The sequence below is a fragment of the Lissotriton vulgaris genome, chromosome 6, assembly GCF_964263255.1.
Source record: "Lissotriton vulgaris chromosome 6, aLisVul1.2, whole genome shotgun sequence".
NCBI classification, from domain to species: domain Eukaryota; kingdom Metazoa; phylum Chordata; class Amphibia; order Caudata; family Salamandridae; genus Lissotriton; species Lissotriton vulgaris.
Genome location: NC_141694.1, coordinates 1,762,004,721 through 1,762,020,476, shown reverse-complemented (window position 1 = coordinate 1,762,020,476; position 15,756 = coordinate 1,762,004,721). Strand labels below are relative to the sequence as shown.

The window sequence follows — 15,756 nt, the reverse complement described above, 5'->3', positions numbered from 1 at the left end:
CAATGGGTCAGCCAACTTTTGACTAAATGTATGATGCTATTTCACAAGGAGCACATTCCAAACAAAGTAGTTCCCTTTAGTGCCAGGGATGGCTATTCAATGTGTGCCTTTCAAGACAATGATCCCCAACAAAGTTCTTCCAAAAACCACCTTGACAAAACTAGCATTGTGAGAGCCAAAAGGCTGTCAAGCCAGTGCCCGACATATTGGCTTAGCAAATGTTTTTTTTATTTTAAGGCTTCATGGCGGAACATTAGAACTTTAAAGATGTGGCAGGAGTAAACACAAATTACTTCACCTCTAAAAAGCTAAGGGAAACTTGGCTAAATATCCATTTTATATCTCAATGAAAGTGAATGGAATGGTGCCCATACCAAAGCTAGTTTTCCGAGTAAGGAAAGAGAAGACATGAAGACAGGCAACCTCATTTTATGTGCCAACATTTAAACCAACTCTTATTTTCCCCTCATCATCTGACCCCTTGGAAAGAATTGGAATCCATTCTTTTCTCGCAACATCTCCCAATATCTCCATACTTTCCATCATCTTTCAGTCATTGATTCAGCTCTAAATCTGCTGATTTTGTCAACTTGTAGTATAATTTGTAAACTCATTATTATTTCCTTTGTAACATGAAGAAATACAACTCTTGTCTTCAGAATATCAAAATTTGCTAAACTGCCCAAATAAAAAAGAAGGGCAACTATTAAAAATGATCTTCTCTAAGGTTACCTTTGTGCATGATGGTACAAATCACATTTCTCTAATCCATCAATCACATTTTCAAGTTTACATGAGCCCACAAAGGCATTAGAACAGCTAAATGGATAATATATGGTTTATAAAATTGGAGATTATACCTAACAGTTGTGGAAAAATACCACTTAACAGTGGAAAAATGTAAAAAAAACTGGGGTTGGCGAGTATGGCTCCGAAAGCAATATAGAACAATATGGTGTGGAACTCCTCTTGTACACGGTGGCAGAGGAGCGTCCCTCCACTGCTGCTGTGCAGCACTAAAAGAAAGGAAAAATAAAATGATAATAATGCAATGTTTTATCATTTTATTCTTTCCTGCTGCAGCAGCAGGAGGAGGGCTAGGATGCTCAGCTGACAGAGGAGGGGAGGAGTGGTGGGCACACGAAAGTGCGCATGATGCTTTGACAGGCCCTCTGGGGCCGGCCAAACAGTCATGAGCACTTCAGCATGTTCTCCATGCAGTTGCATTACAGCCTGCATGGACAGCATGCCCAGGCCCTCGGTCCCCGTCTGAGCACCGAACTACGGCGCTCAGACCAATTGCAGCATTGTGGTTGGTTTGGGGGAGCTAATCACAACGAAAGACGACATGGGACAGAGCGGCGAGGAGGTCAGTACATTTTTCTTTTTTTTACAATTATACCTCCTTACCTCACCATCCCAGATCCGTGCTGACCACCACTGCTTGTACACTCTATTTTCCATATAGAACATTTTATATGAATAAATTCCTAGGGGCTAAATTTTCGATCACAATTTGAGGCATTCATGTCGTTTTGCGATATTTGTGCTTCACGTGCTACTTTGCTTCTCATCCTCAAGAGCCAGAAAGGGAAGTAGAGTGAGAACTCCAAAACTCCCAAAGTGATTTATCTTTCCAGCTAGGAAGAGGATTCATATCATGAAAATTCCAGCATGAAGACAAACAGAAACCACCAACACTGGAATGACATATCTTTTCTCAGACACCCAGCTTCTGCATTCCTCTTAATGGGGCAATTAAGAGTTCCAAGCGCACTACCTATTATTTTACTTATGTATTTAATTCCCCCCTTATTTGTATTTCAATAAATGCTGTAACATAATAGTTTTATTCCTCAGTACAAATAACACAGCTAATTCATAATTGAGTATCAATTATTTATTTGCTCTCTTGGACTGCTCTGATGTTTTCGCTCTAACAAGAATCTTCAGATAGCACAAGTAATCACTGTCGGTGTGGCATTGTGCGTGCTTTCAGCATGCTGTTTCAAGTCAATATTACTATCAGTAATAACCAGTGGTGGCTGGTGACATTGAGGTTCTGTAATTCTCGAGTCTGACTCCATTTTGTTCTGTGACACCATTTTGTGTTGCCCTCACGTAGGCCTGTGAAGGTAGCCTGGCGAATAAAGTGGCCTGGCCTTCTTTGTTCATGTATACATTAACTAAGGTTTCTTTTTGCTCGGAAATGAACTGTAAGAAACTGACCTCTTCACCTGAAACTGACCTCGCAAAGCCAATTTCCCTGATCGATCTTTGTCTGAGATTGCCAATCAATGTTCAGGACATCGTTAACTTTCAGTTTCCTTGCACATGCCTTATCTTGTTCATCATCTGTTACCGTTTCTTTTTATGTTTCTTCATTACATGGGTTATGCTTTCAATTATAGGTTTGTCCGGCTTTTGGAGGTTGAATTTAGGACATTCTTAATGATTAACTTTTGGGTTGGGATAATGTACATGTAATCATGCCATGCCCTGCAGTGCCATCTAAATCAGATTAACCTTTGTGAACTAACTAATTATAATGTTTTGCCCACATCCTGCTAAAACCCCAAAGGCTACTCACCTGCTCACCCTCCAGATTTTCCATTTGTTTAGGAATGTAATTGGTACAACTCCCTTACATGCTTGGGGCAGGATAAAGAGTATATAAGATGTGAAGTAAGACCATTCTAGCAGACTGCCTCATTCAGTTGCTAAGGCTTCTGTGTGACGTAGTCTCACTCATTTGAGTTTAATAAAGATGTTATTTTATATTCCAGCTTCTGTGTCAACTTCTTTGTATTAGTGGAACCCCTGAGAAGTGGATTTTTGATTTCTACAAATGGTGCGGCCAACGCGGGCCCCATCAGAGAAGTGGCTATCTGAGGGAGTGATCTTGTCAGAAGACAGAAATCTACTGAGGAGGACAGGACAGGACTCTACTAAGGAGGTACTCTGTGCACGGAGGTTCTGGGGATTCTTTGTCTCTGCAGCCCAGTATATTTCTGATCTTCCTGATTTTGATCCTCCACATGATGTCACTCTTGACTGAGAACCTTCTTTGGCGTGAGTATTTTAAAAAAAGACAGTTCGGTCATTTAGAACTTGGCAGTTAGAATTTGGACAACCATTTGTTTGGTATAGCTTTGGAATTTTGGAATTTGTGTTGGCCAACTTTGGATTTGTATAGGTTTGTATATGCGAATTGCAATTTGTGTAGGCAGGTAATGAGGAGACTTTTCTCTATCTGGTTTTGTTGAACGGTGCAACGTACGCAGAGTACCTTAAGTACTACTTTGATTATAATATTGCATATTCTGCAGTATTTTTGGCTTGCCTGTTTTCAAAGCTCACATTGAAGAATGTGTTGCTTTTTCTTGGAGGTACCATAGTGTGATGTGAAGTAAATTAGCCGGCTCCCCTAGAGGGAATACCTAAATAGGTTTAGGTTTAAAAACATATTTCTTCCTTGGTGATTCTGTAGCCCCAGGGAATTAAAATATGACAAAATACAAACAAGGATCCTTTGCTCTGTGCAATTTTATGAATGGAGATATGCAGAGCGATTTTTTGGTGTTCTGCCAGCCAAAACTAGTGAATTGAGTGTATTTTGGCTTCTTGGACATACAGCAGTCTGTTGGACTGTTTTTGCAGTCTTTTGGAACACTATTGAGAAGCGTTTCTTGTAAATATGACTTACAACTAGTATTTACAAATGGTTTGGTTTAAGTACAGTCTGTGGGCTGTCCTTTGTTTCAGTCCTATGTGTTGATCTGTGGGTTAAATGTGTGTTTAAATGTCTATGTGGTTTTTCCCATTAGTGTAACTTCTGTAAGTAAATAGCGATGGCGCTATTTATGAAACAAATAGCTAAAGCGCTGTATTGTGTGTCCTGAGTGTTTGAACACTTTCTGTTTATGTCTGAAATGAGCTCAATGTGTGTTTGTGTTTTTTTTAATGTTTTCAGTCTGTTAAGTAAAATGTCAGATTAATTAATATTAAGTAGAAATTAAATAAAAATCCAGCAATTTACCATGTGATATGCTAAAATAGCTATATGTTGCTATTTAATTTATAGACTAAGTAAAAATGCATATGTACAAACTGTTAAATGCTTAAAAAAAGATAAAATTAAAATTCACATTCCCTAGGAATATAAAAGGCCTCAAAAACAAATTGTGTGTTTTGTAGAAAAACGAACTTATAGCATTTTTTTCCTTGCATACATTGTATAACATGTAAACAGGCAAACACTTCAGCTAAAGTGAATTTTTGCTAAATTCAAATGCATATTATTGCACACACATTTTAAAACTTGAAATGTCTGTTTTAAGTAAGACTGCCACCGTGCTCAGGTTTCAACACTCTGAAGGGCTCTTACTGCCGTTAAGGAAGCAGATGTTGTTTTTTGAAGGCCACGAATAACACAGGAATGTTTATTTAGCCGGGACTTCGCCGTTAGTTAATCACGGTTGGAACTTTGCATTTCAGAATAGTGTTTTAAAAGGTTACAAAATAAGGTTAATTATTTTGTATCACAGGAAGACATTTCAATTGCGGTTTTCCTCTCTTTAAGCATTTTTTGTAAGCATATTCTTGGTTCTGTTGCTAAATAATAATTGTCCTTTTTAAAAAAAAGTGGCGCGAAAATCTGTCATGTTTTAAGTTAGGCTTCTGTGCTTAGGCTCATAAATGAATGCGTCTAAAAATGATAGGCAAGAGATGCAGCTTGCTTTTATATGTGGAATTATCAAAAATGATTGGGTTTATTAAAATAATTATTAATTATGAAAAATAATTATTAAAAATAAGTGGTTCTAAATTCGTTTTTTTATATTTATAAAGCTTAATACTCATACTAGGACCTCCTAGCATTAAAATTTAATTTAAGTTGTGTTTTACAAAATAATGAGGACATTTGTATGTGGAATTTTACTTGGTGCAGGCGTAAAAACTCATTTTTCTAAGGAATTACATGAGATATGTCTAATGTCCAATCTCTGCAATCTGTAAATAACATTCTGAGGATGATTACTATGTAATGCAATTATAGGATCTTTATTTTTAAGTGCCCCAGATATCAAAGTCGATATTGAGCTAAATAGACTATTTAAACAGCATTCTTGCCATTTAAAATAGCTTTAAAGTGTCTCAGGCTTCAGTAAATGCATACATTTGTGTATAATACAAACTTGCAGGTTGTTACCATTTGAGGTTGCTTTTCATAGCTCAGTGAGCCAATGTGCCCGGTGCAGAGGTTTGTGTCTAATATCAGGGTTGAAGGTACTAACTCTAGCTGGACCTACTGAGACGTTCATCCATTTGAGGTTGATGAAATGAGTACCATTGCATGGGTGGTAGCAAACATTTGTTCTAAAGCTGGTAAGTTATGTTATTATGTTCTGCGAATTATTCACAGTAAAGGTTTTAATAATCTAAGAATAAATTAAATTTAGCCCCTAAAAGAAGTAATTTATATAACATGTGTTTTTAAATAGGGTTGATTATTGCAGGTTAGAAAGAGTTAGGAAGGCTTTTTGTCTTTGTCAGATTCAGAGTGAGGAAGAGAGAGGGGGGCTGAGGAGCGCGGAGGCAGATTTTGACCTTAAGGTCAGTGAGGTGGGGATTAGAAGTAAGTGAAAACAGATGGAGAAATAACTGCTTGGAAAAGCTTCTCTGACAAGAAGAAATTAAAGCTTGCACATTAGAGGACTGTGCGAGGCTTTCACGTCGACATCTGCAGCCTATTAAATTAGGGCTTTGTCTCTGAGAAGTGCATTCCTGACCGGCCTTGCAAAAATAGCAGGGCCTCAAAGGGGGTTGGCGCATGGGACACGCAGAGTGTCTGTAAAAGAGTTTTATTTTTGGACAGTCAAAATTAAGGTGGTTTAGCATGTTTACAAAAGATGGTTGGTTACAGTTGATATTTTGTGCGTTATGTGCAGTGTCAGCAGTATGTTGAAAGAAGATGTGTTTTTTTTTATTATGACAACTTTGAAAAGAAATGCTTGTGCATTTTTCATGTTTTTGCATTTTATCCTTTAATGAATTGTTCCTGCTGGTCCTTTGTGTCAGAAGCGACACAGTAAGTTGTATTTGACAGCCGATCTCCACTAACTGGTGATCTGCTGTCAAAAGGAGGGTGAGGAAAGTAAAAGAAAGTAATTTTGGTGTAATTTTGATTTTAAGCCTGACAAATTAAGCAGGCCAGAATATTGGGTTTTGGGCTGTAGGTTCACAGTGCATAAATTGCATGCAATGGTGTTGTGTGTCACCGCTTATTTACATGTGCTATTTTAATTTGTCTATGCTTGTTGTGCTTGATATACAGCACGTATATCTGATGGCTTGACATGTGTGTGTTTTTTATCTTATTCATGTTTTTGTTTTATGTTGCTGCTTTTGATACTATTACAAGTTCCCCTGTGTTGTGAAGGGATCTTCATGATGATGCATATCGCTGCACAACAGTTGGGTGGATTTGCTCTGATACTAAATTTCACAGATATGATATTTTCATGCTGTGAACAAGACAGACAACACTTCACCAGTGCATGTCTATTCGGCTATAATGGTATTGAAGAAAAATAAAAAGAGATATACAGGATCAAAGTGTGTCACCTGCAGTTAGCTATGACTGCCCTTTCCCTTAGGGACAGGCAGCCCTTGATCAAATGTTTCCTGATTGGACATTAAGGAACAACTATCATTTTTTGTGGCTCTTGCTAAAGGTGACCTAAACTTGTCATTTTTCCTTGAAGAAGGAACTGGAACATTAGCTGAGATTACCGTATATGGTGTAGCGGCCAGCGGTAGAGTTAAAATTTGTGAACTATTTAGATTTTTGTGTATCACCCATACTCTTGGCATTATGTCACAAACTTGACTAGCACCCGAGTAATTTCTTGTTCTTCCTATAGATTTTTATTTTGCAGCTTCTCCCCTTGACTGCTGTTCCATTGTGCCTTGTCATTGGGGATTTTAGCTATTTCCTACTCCCATTTCCCTTTTCCGTATTCCTTTCACCTGTCAGCCCATTTATTATAATTGGTGTATTGTTCAGGTTCACACTTCCAGACTGCAGTGATGTACCAGGGACCCCCATATTATGTATAATTCCCTTTGGTATGACCAGACTGGTTTTCAAGAATTTTCTTTAGACCTACTTCGATGTTTTCCAGTCTGACTGTCAGGGTAGTGATAGACTGGTTAACTGACTTAATATTATAGTAAGACAAGTTTTTCACCTCAATAGGAGATACCTTACGTTTATTTTTTGAATATGACAAATTCAATGCCTATTCTAATTTGGTTTTCAGTTCCTATTTTCTGTTGCTTTAATTTTTGATGGACCAGATGTGTTTTAATAATGGAAATACCAGGACTCTCTAGTTCTTGTCTTTTTGTTTCCACATTTTGATCATTAGCCTTAGTATTGTATAGTGCGCCTGATGCACAATTATTAAAAGATAGGTATCTATATGTCCATGATAATCTGTATTATGTGATTTCTCTTTTGAGGTGTTCTAGATAAGGAATTTAGGAACACTTAGACTTAATCATTGAGAAAAAATGTTTACCCCATTAGACGGTGTCACCATTTACGAGGATATCCATTCATATAGAATTCCCATGTAGTTATCTACCCTTAGATGGTAGAGGATATGCTCTCATATGGAAACCCAATTGAAGGGGCTGGAGGCACTGTTTTGCCTACTGCCTTTGTCTTTGTATTGCATGAGAATGACAGTGTATTTTAGATCACAATAGTCCCATGGCGTATGGCCACTCTTTGAAGATTGCAGGCCACCTGCTTGCAGTCCCCTTGTTAAATACAATTAACTGTTTTTGTACTGAATTGAAGGAAACTAACAACTGTGTCACATTTCCTACGTCACTAGGTTCTGCGGGATCCAGTCATGACCTGCAGAACACTGATTTAAGCCTAATTCCCATTAGTGACAGCTACAGATGAATGGCAGATGTCTTGGCCCTACAGTCCCAGCACCCAGAAAGTAGCAAGGCTGGACAGCGATCGCCAGCGCGTCATCAATGGTATCCCCAAAGCATCGTGCTTGCTTCATCAGAAGGCGTTGAACATCAGAAAAGAAGGAGGAGCTGTTGATGGCAGGGTTGATTTTAGCTTTGAGTTTTCTACTTGTCACGTGCTGGTAACCTCTGACAGTGTGGTCCCTTGAGCCCCTTGGCCTGAGTTTTGGACATTCCCCTTTTTCTTTGCTCCAACGGAAGGGCAGTGCACCGGAGGATCCAAGATTGACAAAAGGCACTACATTATGGTGCCCATGAAAGAGCAGCCTGAGCGTCTTCTGACACTGAATAATGAGTGTTGGAGCCTGAGAATGTAGACCCGGGTCTGCATGAGATGATCTGTGCCCATTATTTGTAGTGTCTGCCGCAGAGGAGAGACACTGGTGCACTGCCTTGAGACATTGAGACTTTTGAGTGAGCTGTGGGTGTTTGCCAGGAGGGCACTCCAACTAAGCAGTACTATTTTCATGAAGAGGCCTGAATCGAGAGGCCCAATGCGGAAGAAGACAATGGAAGCAGATTTGATGGACGATAGAAGCCTGCCAGAGAGGCTTTGAACGGACTTTGGGCACAGTTGCACAAGTGATTCCAGTGCAATTGTATAAAGTAAATGTTAATTAAGTTCTCATTTGACTAAATTGCCATGGAATAGGAAGTGGCTCCGCCTCTAGCATCCAAAAATGGTCCACCAGAAGTGAGTCTTTGTGCTACTATGTGTGTTCAGAGACCTGTCCCGAGAGAAGTAGAGAATAATAAGATGATGTTACAGCAACACCTTGATGACCTAATGAATATCGATAGAGACCTAGATTCAGATTAACACGAGTCTTAGGTTATTGCCTACATAACGGCAAAAGGAGGGTCTGAGGTTCTGTAATTCTCGAGTCTGACTCCATTTTGTTCTGTGCCACCATTTTGTGTTGCCCTCACGTAGGCCTGTGAAGGTAGCCTGGCGAATAAAGTGGCCTGGCATTCTTTGTTCATGTATACATTTACTAAGGTTTCTTTTTGACTCTGAAATGAACTGTAAGAAACTGGCCTCTTCACCTGAAACTGACCTCGCAAAGCCAATTTCCCTGATCGATCTTTGTCTGAGATTGCCAATCAATGTTCAGGACATCGTTAACTTTTAGTTTCCTTGCACATGCCTTATCCTGTTCATCATCTGTTACTGTTTCTTTTTATGTTTCTTCAATACATGGGTTATGCTTTCAATTATAGGTTTGTCCGGCTTTTGGAGGTTGAATTTAGGACATTCTTAATGATTAACTTTTGGGTTGGGATACTGTACATGTAATCATGCCATGCCCTGCAGTGCCATCTAAATCAGATTAACCTTTGTGAACTATCTAATTATAATGTTTTGCCCATATCCTGCTAAAACCCCAAAGGCTACTCACCTGCTGACCCTCCAGATTTTCCATTTGTTTAGGAATATAATTGGTACAACTCCCTTACATGCCTGGGGCAGGATAAAGAGTATATAAGATGTGAAGTAAGACCATTCTAGCAGACTGCCTCATTCAGTTGCTAAGGCTTCTGTGTGACGTAGTCTCACTCATTTGAGTTTAATAAAGATGTTATTTTATATTCCAGCTTCTGTGTCAACTTCTTTGTATTAGTGGAACCCCTGAGAAGTGGATTTTTGATTTCTACAACATTTGAAAGTGGGGAGGTGTAAAATTATTGTCGTACTGCACTGCAGCGAGCGAGCGTAGCGAGTGAGCCAGAGCAACCTACGGGGGGGGGGGGGCTCAGGGGTGTTCACATTTTGAAAAAAAGAGTAAACAAATGGTGCATTTTCCAGCAAATTTGAGACAACAGGTAGGGTAATAACGCAATTACTTTACTAGAGAGATGTCATATAACAACATGGGTAGCTGCTTATTCAGTATAACCACAGAGCTTCATAAGAGACTTTGAGATACAATGCATTGCTGAGTACCTCACAAATATTTTTTATTTAACATACTCAACCCGGTCGGAGAGGCATGAGACCATTCATTCCACTAGGGCCCAATTAACTCACATACACCTAACACAATCTCACAAAGAATTAGCCAAGGGTATCACTTGGCCAATTTCCAACAGGTGTGATATGAAACACCAGTAAAGCCTGCCGAAAAGAACTATATTTAATGTGGAAACCATGGGCCAAAATAGCTATGCTTAAAGTCCAATCAAAAGCCAAAACTGAAAATACGGGCAAACAACGTCATTATTAAGTTTGCCGTAATCCTCGTGGCCTGAATACCATGATGAAACAACAGACAAGCGCCTACACCAATGAGGTACAGCTCATGGCTGCTGCTGGCAGTGCTGGCCCTCAGTTGACATGCGCAATATCACCATGATCACCATAATAGCACTGAGAGCCCTAACGCTGTGTTAATGGCACCTACATCTATGTTCTGAGAGATGTCTAGCCGCCCTCGAGAACACCCACCACTTGACTCCTCGAACGAGCAGGTCAGCCATAAGAGGGCTTAAAAACACTCCAACTTCCAGCTAAAAGAAAAGACACAGCCTTACAGATTATTAGCTCAGTATTCTTCTGCTCGGACACCAAGGTTTCCATTAAAATAGTTAAATCAGTGTAGACATCTGCTCAAGCGTAAACACAATTTACACCGGGAGTGATGGAGGCTGAGCCTCAGAAGTTCTCATTTTACTAATTTTTAGTTTAGCAGCCCTTTGCTGGATGACAGTTTTTTGCTCCTTTCTCAGAAAAATGAGTATAGTGTACGTTTTTCTCTCTTCTTTCTTTTATTGACCTTTTCTAGGTCATTCTACCTTTATTCACCTCCATCGCACTGAAAGCAATCTCACTAAGGTATCTCCAGTGTTGCAGTAAATTTTAAACCTTTTCGGTTACTACCTCAGGTGGCCACTCCGGCGACACAGCCACGCACGCCCCAGCTGGAAGAAGACAAAGCAGACCTGCCAGACCCCCAGTCTGGTGAATTCCTTGGCAAAAAGTCCATGCCCCCCACCCTGAGCACAGAGGACCCCAACCCGGTGAACTCCTTAGAAATAGGCTGTGACCCGCACCCTCTGTCTGGACTCAGGAAGGCACAGGAGATCCCCAGGTGGGTGAACTGACTCCTTGAAAATAGATTCAGAAAAGGGGGTGGTGATGAACAGAGTGTCTGAATTAAGCAGACCACTCTTACCCAGTCCAAAGATCAGGGCTTGATCCATCACCGTTATTTATCTCACTGCACCATCCCAGCTCAGAACCTGGCTATATGCAAATCAGTCTGTCCCTGGCCCAGTGCATCATGGGAACAGGGCAGACTAAACTACCAAGCCAATTCTTCACCAGAAAGGAGACAAGCTACCGGGGACCGGTTTCTGGCATTTCAGCCGTCTTCGGCCCGGCTTGCTTGAATCCTGATGGTGCAGTGAGAAAGGGACTCATGTCTGAGTATACCCTGCCACACCTATAGTAGCCAAAAACGATTCAGAAAAGCCACCCCCCTTTTCTGAATCATTTTTGTCCACCATAAGCGTGGAAGGGTATACTCAGATGTGAGTCCCTTGCTCATTGCACCATCAGGATTCAAGCAAGCCGGGCCGAGGACGGCTGAAATGCCAGAAACCGGTCCCCGGAAGCTTGTTTCCTTCCCAGTATAAGAATTGGCTTGGTAGTTTGGTCTGCCCTGTTCCCATGATGCACTGGGCCAGGGTCAGACTAATTTGCATATAGCCAAGTTCTGAGCTGGGATGGTGCAGTGAGCTAAAAAACGGTGATGGATCAAGCCCTGATCTTTGGACTGGGTAAGAGTGGTCTGCTTAATTCAGACACTCTGTTCATCACCACCCCCTTTTCTGAATCATTTTTGTCCACCATAAGCGTGGAAGGGTATACTCAGATGTGAGTCCCTTGCTCATTGCACCATCAGGATTCAAGCAAGCCGGGCCGAGGACGGCTGAAATGCCAGAAACCGGTCCCCGGAAGCTTGTTCCCTTCCCAGTATAAGAATTGGCTTGGTAGTTTGGTCTGCCCTGTTCCCATTATGCACTGGGCCAGGGTCAGACTAATTTGCATATAGCCAAGTTCTGAGCTGGGATGGTGCAGTGAGCTAAAAAACGGTGATGGATCAAGCCCTGATCTTTGGACTGGGTAAGAGTAGTCTGCTTAATTCAGACACTCTGTTCATCACCACCCCCTTTTCTGAATCATTTTTGTCCACCATAAGCGTGGAAGGGTATACTCAGATGTGAGTCCCTTGCTCATTGCACCATCAGGATTCAAGCAAGCCGGGCCGAGGAAGGCTGAAATGCCAGAAACCGGTCCCCGGAAGCTTGTTTCCTTCCCAGTATAAGAATTGGCTTGGTAGTTTGGTCTGCCCTGTTCCCATGATGCACTGGGCCAGGGTCAGACTAATTTGCATTTAGCCAAGTTCTGAGCTGGGATGGTGCAGTGAGCTAAAAAGCGGTGATGGATCAAGCCCTGATCTTTGGACTGGGTAAGAGTGGTCTGCTTAATTCAGACACTCTGTTCATCACCACCCCCTTTTTCTGAATCATTTTTGTCCACCATAAGCATGGAAGGGTATACTCAGATGTGAGTCCCTTGCTCATTGCACCATCAGGATTCAAGCAAGCCGGGCCGAGGATGGCTGAAATGCCAGAAACTGGTCCCCGGAAGCTTGTTTCCTTCCCAGTATAAGAATTGGCTTGGTAGTTTGGTCTGCCCTGTTCCCATGATGCACTGGGCCAGGGTCAGACTAATTTGCATATAGCCAAGTTCTGAGCTGGGATGGTGCAGTGAGCTAAAAAACGGTGATGGATCAAGCCCTGATCTTTGGACTGGGTAAGAGTGGTCTGCTTAATTCAGACACTCTGGTCATCACCACCCCCTTTTCTGAATCATTTTTGTCCACCATAAGCGTGGAAGGGTATACTCAGATGTGAGTCCCTTGCTCATTGCACCATCAGGATTCAAGCAAGCCGGGCCGAGGACGGCTGAAATGCCAGAAACCGGTCCCCGGAAGCTTGTTTCCTTCCCAGTCTAAGAATTGGCTTGGTAGTTTGGTCTGCCCTGTTCCCATGATGCACTGGGCCAGGGTCAGACTAATTTGCATATAGCCAAGTTCTGAGCTGGGATGGTGCAGTGAGCTAAAAAACGGTGATGGATCAAGCCCTGATCTTTGGACTGGGTAAGAGTGGTCTGCTTAATTCAGACACTCTGTTCATCACCACCCCCTTTTCTGAATCATTTTTGTCCACCATAAGCGTGGAAGGGTATACTCAGATGTGAGTCCCTTGCTCATTGCACCATCAGGATTCAAGCAAGCCGGGCGGAGGACGGCTGAAATGCCAGAAACCGGTCCCCGGAAGCTTGTTTCCTTCCCAGTATAAGAATTGGCTTGGTAGTTTGGTCTGCCCTGTTCCCATGATGCACTGGGCCAGGGTCAGACTAATTTGCATATAGCCAAGTTCTGAGCTGGGATGGTGCAGTGAGCTAAAAAACGGTGATGGATCAAGCCCTGATCTTTGGACTGGGTAAGAGTGGTCTGCTTAATTCAGACACTCTGTTCATCACCACCCCCTTTTCTGAATCATTTTTGTCCACCATAAGCGTGGAAGGGTATACTCAGATGTGAGTTCCTTGCTCATTGCACCATCAGGATTCAAGCAAGCCGGGCCGAGGACGGCTGAAATGCCAGAAACCGGTCCCCGGAAGCTTGTTTCCTTCCCAGTATAAGAATTGGCTTGGTAGTTTGGTCTGCCCTGTTCCCATGATGCACTGGGCCAGGGTCAGACTAATTTGCATATAGCCAAGTTCTGAGCTGGGATGGTGCAGTGAGCTAAAAAACGGTGATGGATCAAGCCCTGATCTTTGGACTGGGTAAGAGTAGTCTGCTTAATTCAGACACTCTGTTCATCACCACCCCCTTTTCTGAATCATTTTTGTCCACCATAAGCGTGGAAGGGTATACTCAGATGTGAGTCCCTTGCTCATTGCACCATCAGGATTCAAGCAAGCCGGGCCGAGGACGGCTGAAATGCCAGAAACCGGTCCCCGGAAGCTTGTTTCCTTCCCAGTATAAGAATTGGCTTGGTAGTTTGGTCTGCCCTGTTCCCATGATGCACTGGGCCAGGGTCAGACTAATTTGCATATAGCCAAGTTCTGAGCTGGGATGGTGCAGTGAGCTAAAAAACGGTGATGGATCAAGCCCTGATCTTTGGACTGGGTAAGAGTGGTCTGCTTAATTCAGACACTCTGTTCATCACCACCCCCTTTTCTGAATCATTTTTGTCCACCATAAGCGTGGAAGGGTATACTCAGATGTGAGTCCCTTGCTCATTGCACCATCAGGATTCAAGCAAGCCGGGCCGAGGACGGCTGAAATGCCAGTAACCGGTCCCCGGAAGCTTGTTTCCTTCCCAGTATAAGAATTGGCTTGGTAGTTTGGTCTGCCCTGTTCCCATGATGCACTGGGCAAGGGTCAGACTAATTTGCATATAGCCAAGTTCTGAGCTGGGATGGTGCAGTGAGCTAAAAAACGGTGATGGATCAAGCCCTGATCTTTGGACTGGGTAAGAGTGGTCTGCTTAATTCAGACACTCTGTTCATCACCACCCCCTTTTCTGAATCATTTTTGTCCACCATAAGCGTGGAAGGGTATACTCAGATGTGAGTCCCTTGCTCATTGCACCATCAGGATTCAAGCAAGCCGGGCCGAGGACGGCTGAAATGCCAGAAACCGGTCCCCGGAAGCTTGTTTCCTTCCCAATATAAGAATTGGCTTGGTAGTTTGGTCTGCCCTGTTCCCATGATGCACTGGGCCAGGGTCAGACTAATTTGCATATAGCCAAGTTCTGAGCTGGGATGGTGCAGTGAGCTAAAAAACGGTGATGGATCAAGCCCTGATCTTTGGACTGGGTAAGAGTGGTCTGCTTAATTCAGACACTCTGTTCATCACCACCCCCTTTTCTGAATCATTTTTGTCCACCATAAGCGTGGAAGGGTATACTCAGATGTGAGTCCCTTGCTCATTGCACCATCAGGATTCAAGCAAGCCGGGCCGAGGACGGCTGAAATGCCAGAAACCGGTCCCCGGAAGCTTGTTTCCTTCCCAGTATAAGAATTGGCTTGGTAGTTTGGTCTGCCCTGTTCCCATGATGCACTGGGCCAGGGTCAGACTAATTTGCATATAGCCAAGTTCTGAGCTGGGATGGTGCAGTGAGCTAAAAAAACGGTGATGGATCAAGCCCTGATCTTTGGACTGGGTAAGAGTGGTCTGCTTAATTCAGACACTCTGTTCATCACCACCCCCTTTTCTGAATCATTTTTGTCCACCATAAGCGTGGAAGGGTATACTCAGATGTGAGTCCCTTGCTCATTGCACCATCAGGATTCAAGCAAGCCGGGCCGAGGACGGCTGAAATGCCAGAAACCGGTCCCCGGAAGCTTGTTTCCTTCCCAGTATAAGAATTGGCTTGGTAGTTTGGTCTGCCCTGTTCCCATGATGCACTGGGCCAGGGTCAGACTAATTTGCATATAGCCAAGTTCTGAGCTGGGATGGTGCAGTGAGCTAAAAAACGGTGATGGATCAAGCCCTGATCTTTGGACTGGGTAAGAGTGGTCTGCTTAATTCAGACACTCTGTTCATCACCACCCCCTTTTCTGAATCATTTTTGTCCACCATAAGCGTGGAAGGGTATACTCAGATGTGAGTCCCTTGCTCA

At 42.5% G+C, this 15,756-nt stretch overlaps 1 protein-coding gene across 2 annotated transcripts in view; it reads right to left on the bottom strand.

Annotated features, from left to right (window-relative positions):
• INTS9 (integrator complex subunit 9) overlaps positions 1-15,756 on the bottom strand; it is a 508,494-nt gene that overhangs the window by 127,245 nt on the left and 365,493 nt on the right. The window lies entirely within an intron of this gene.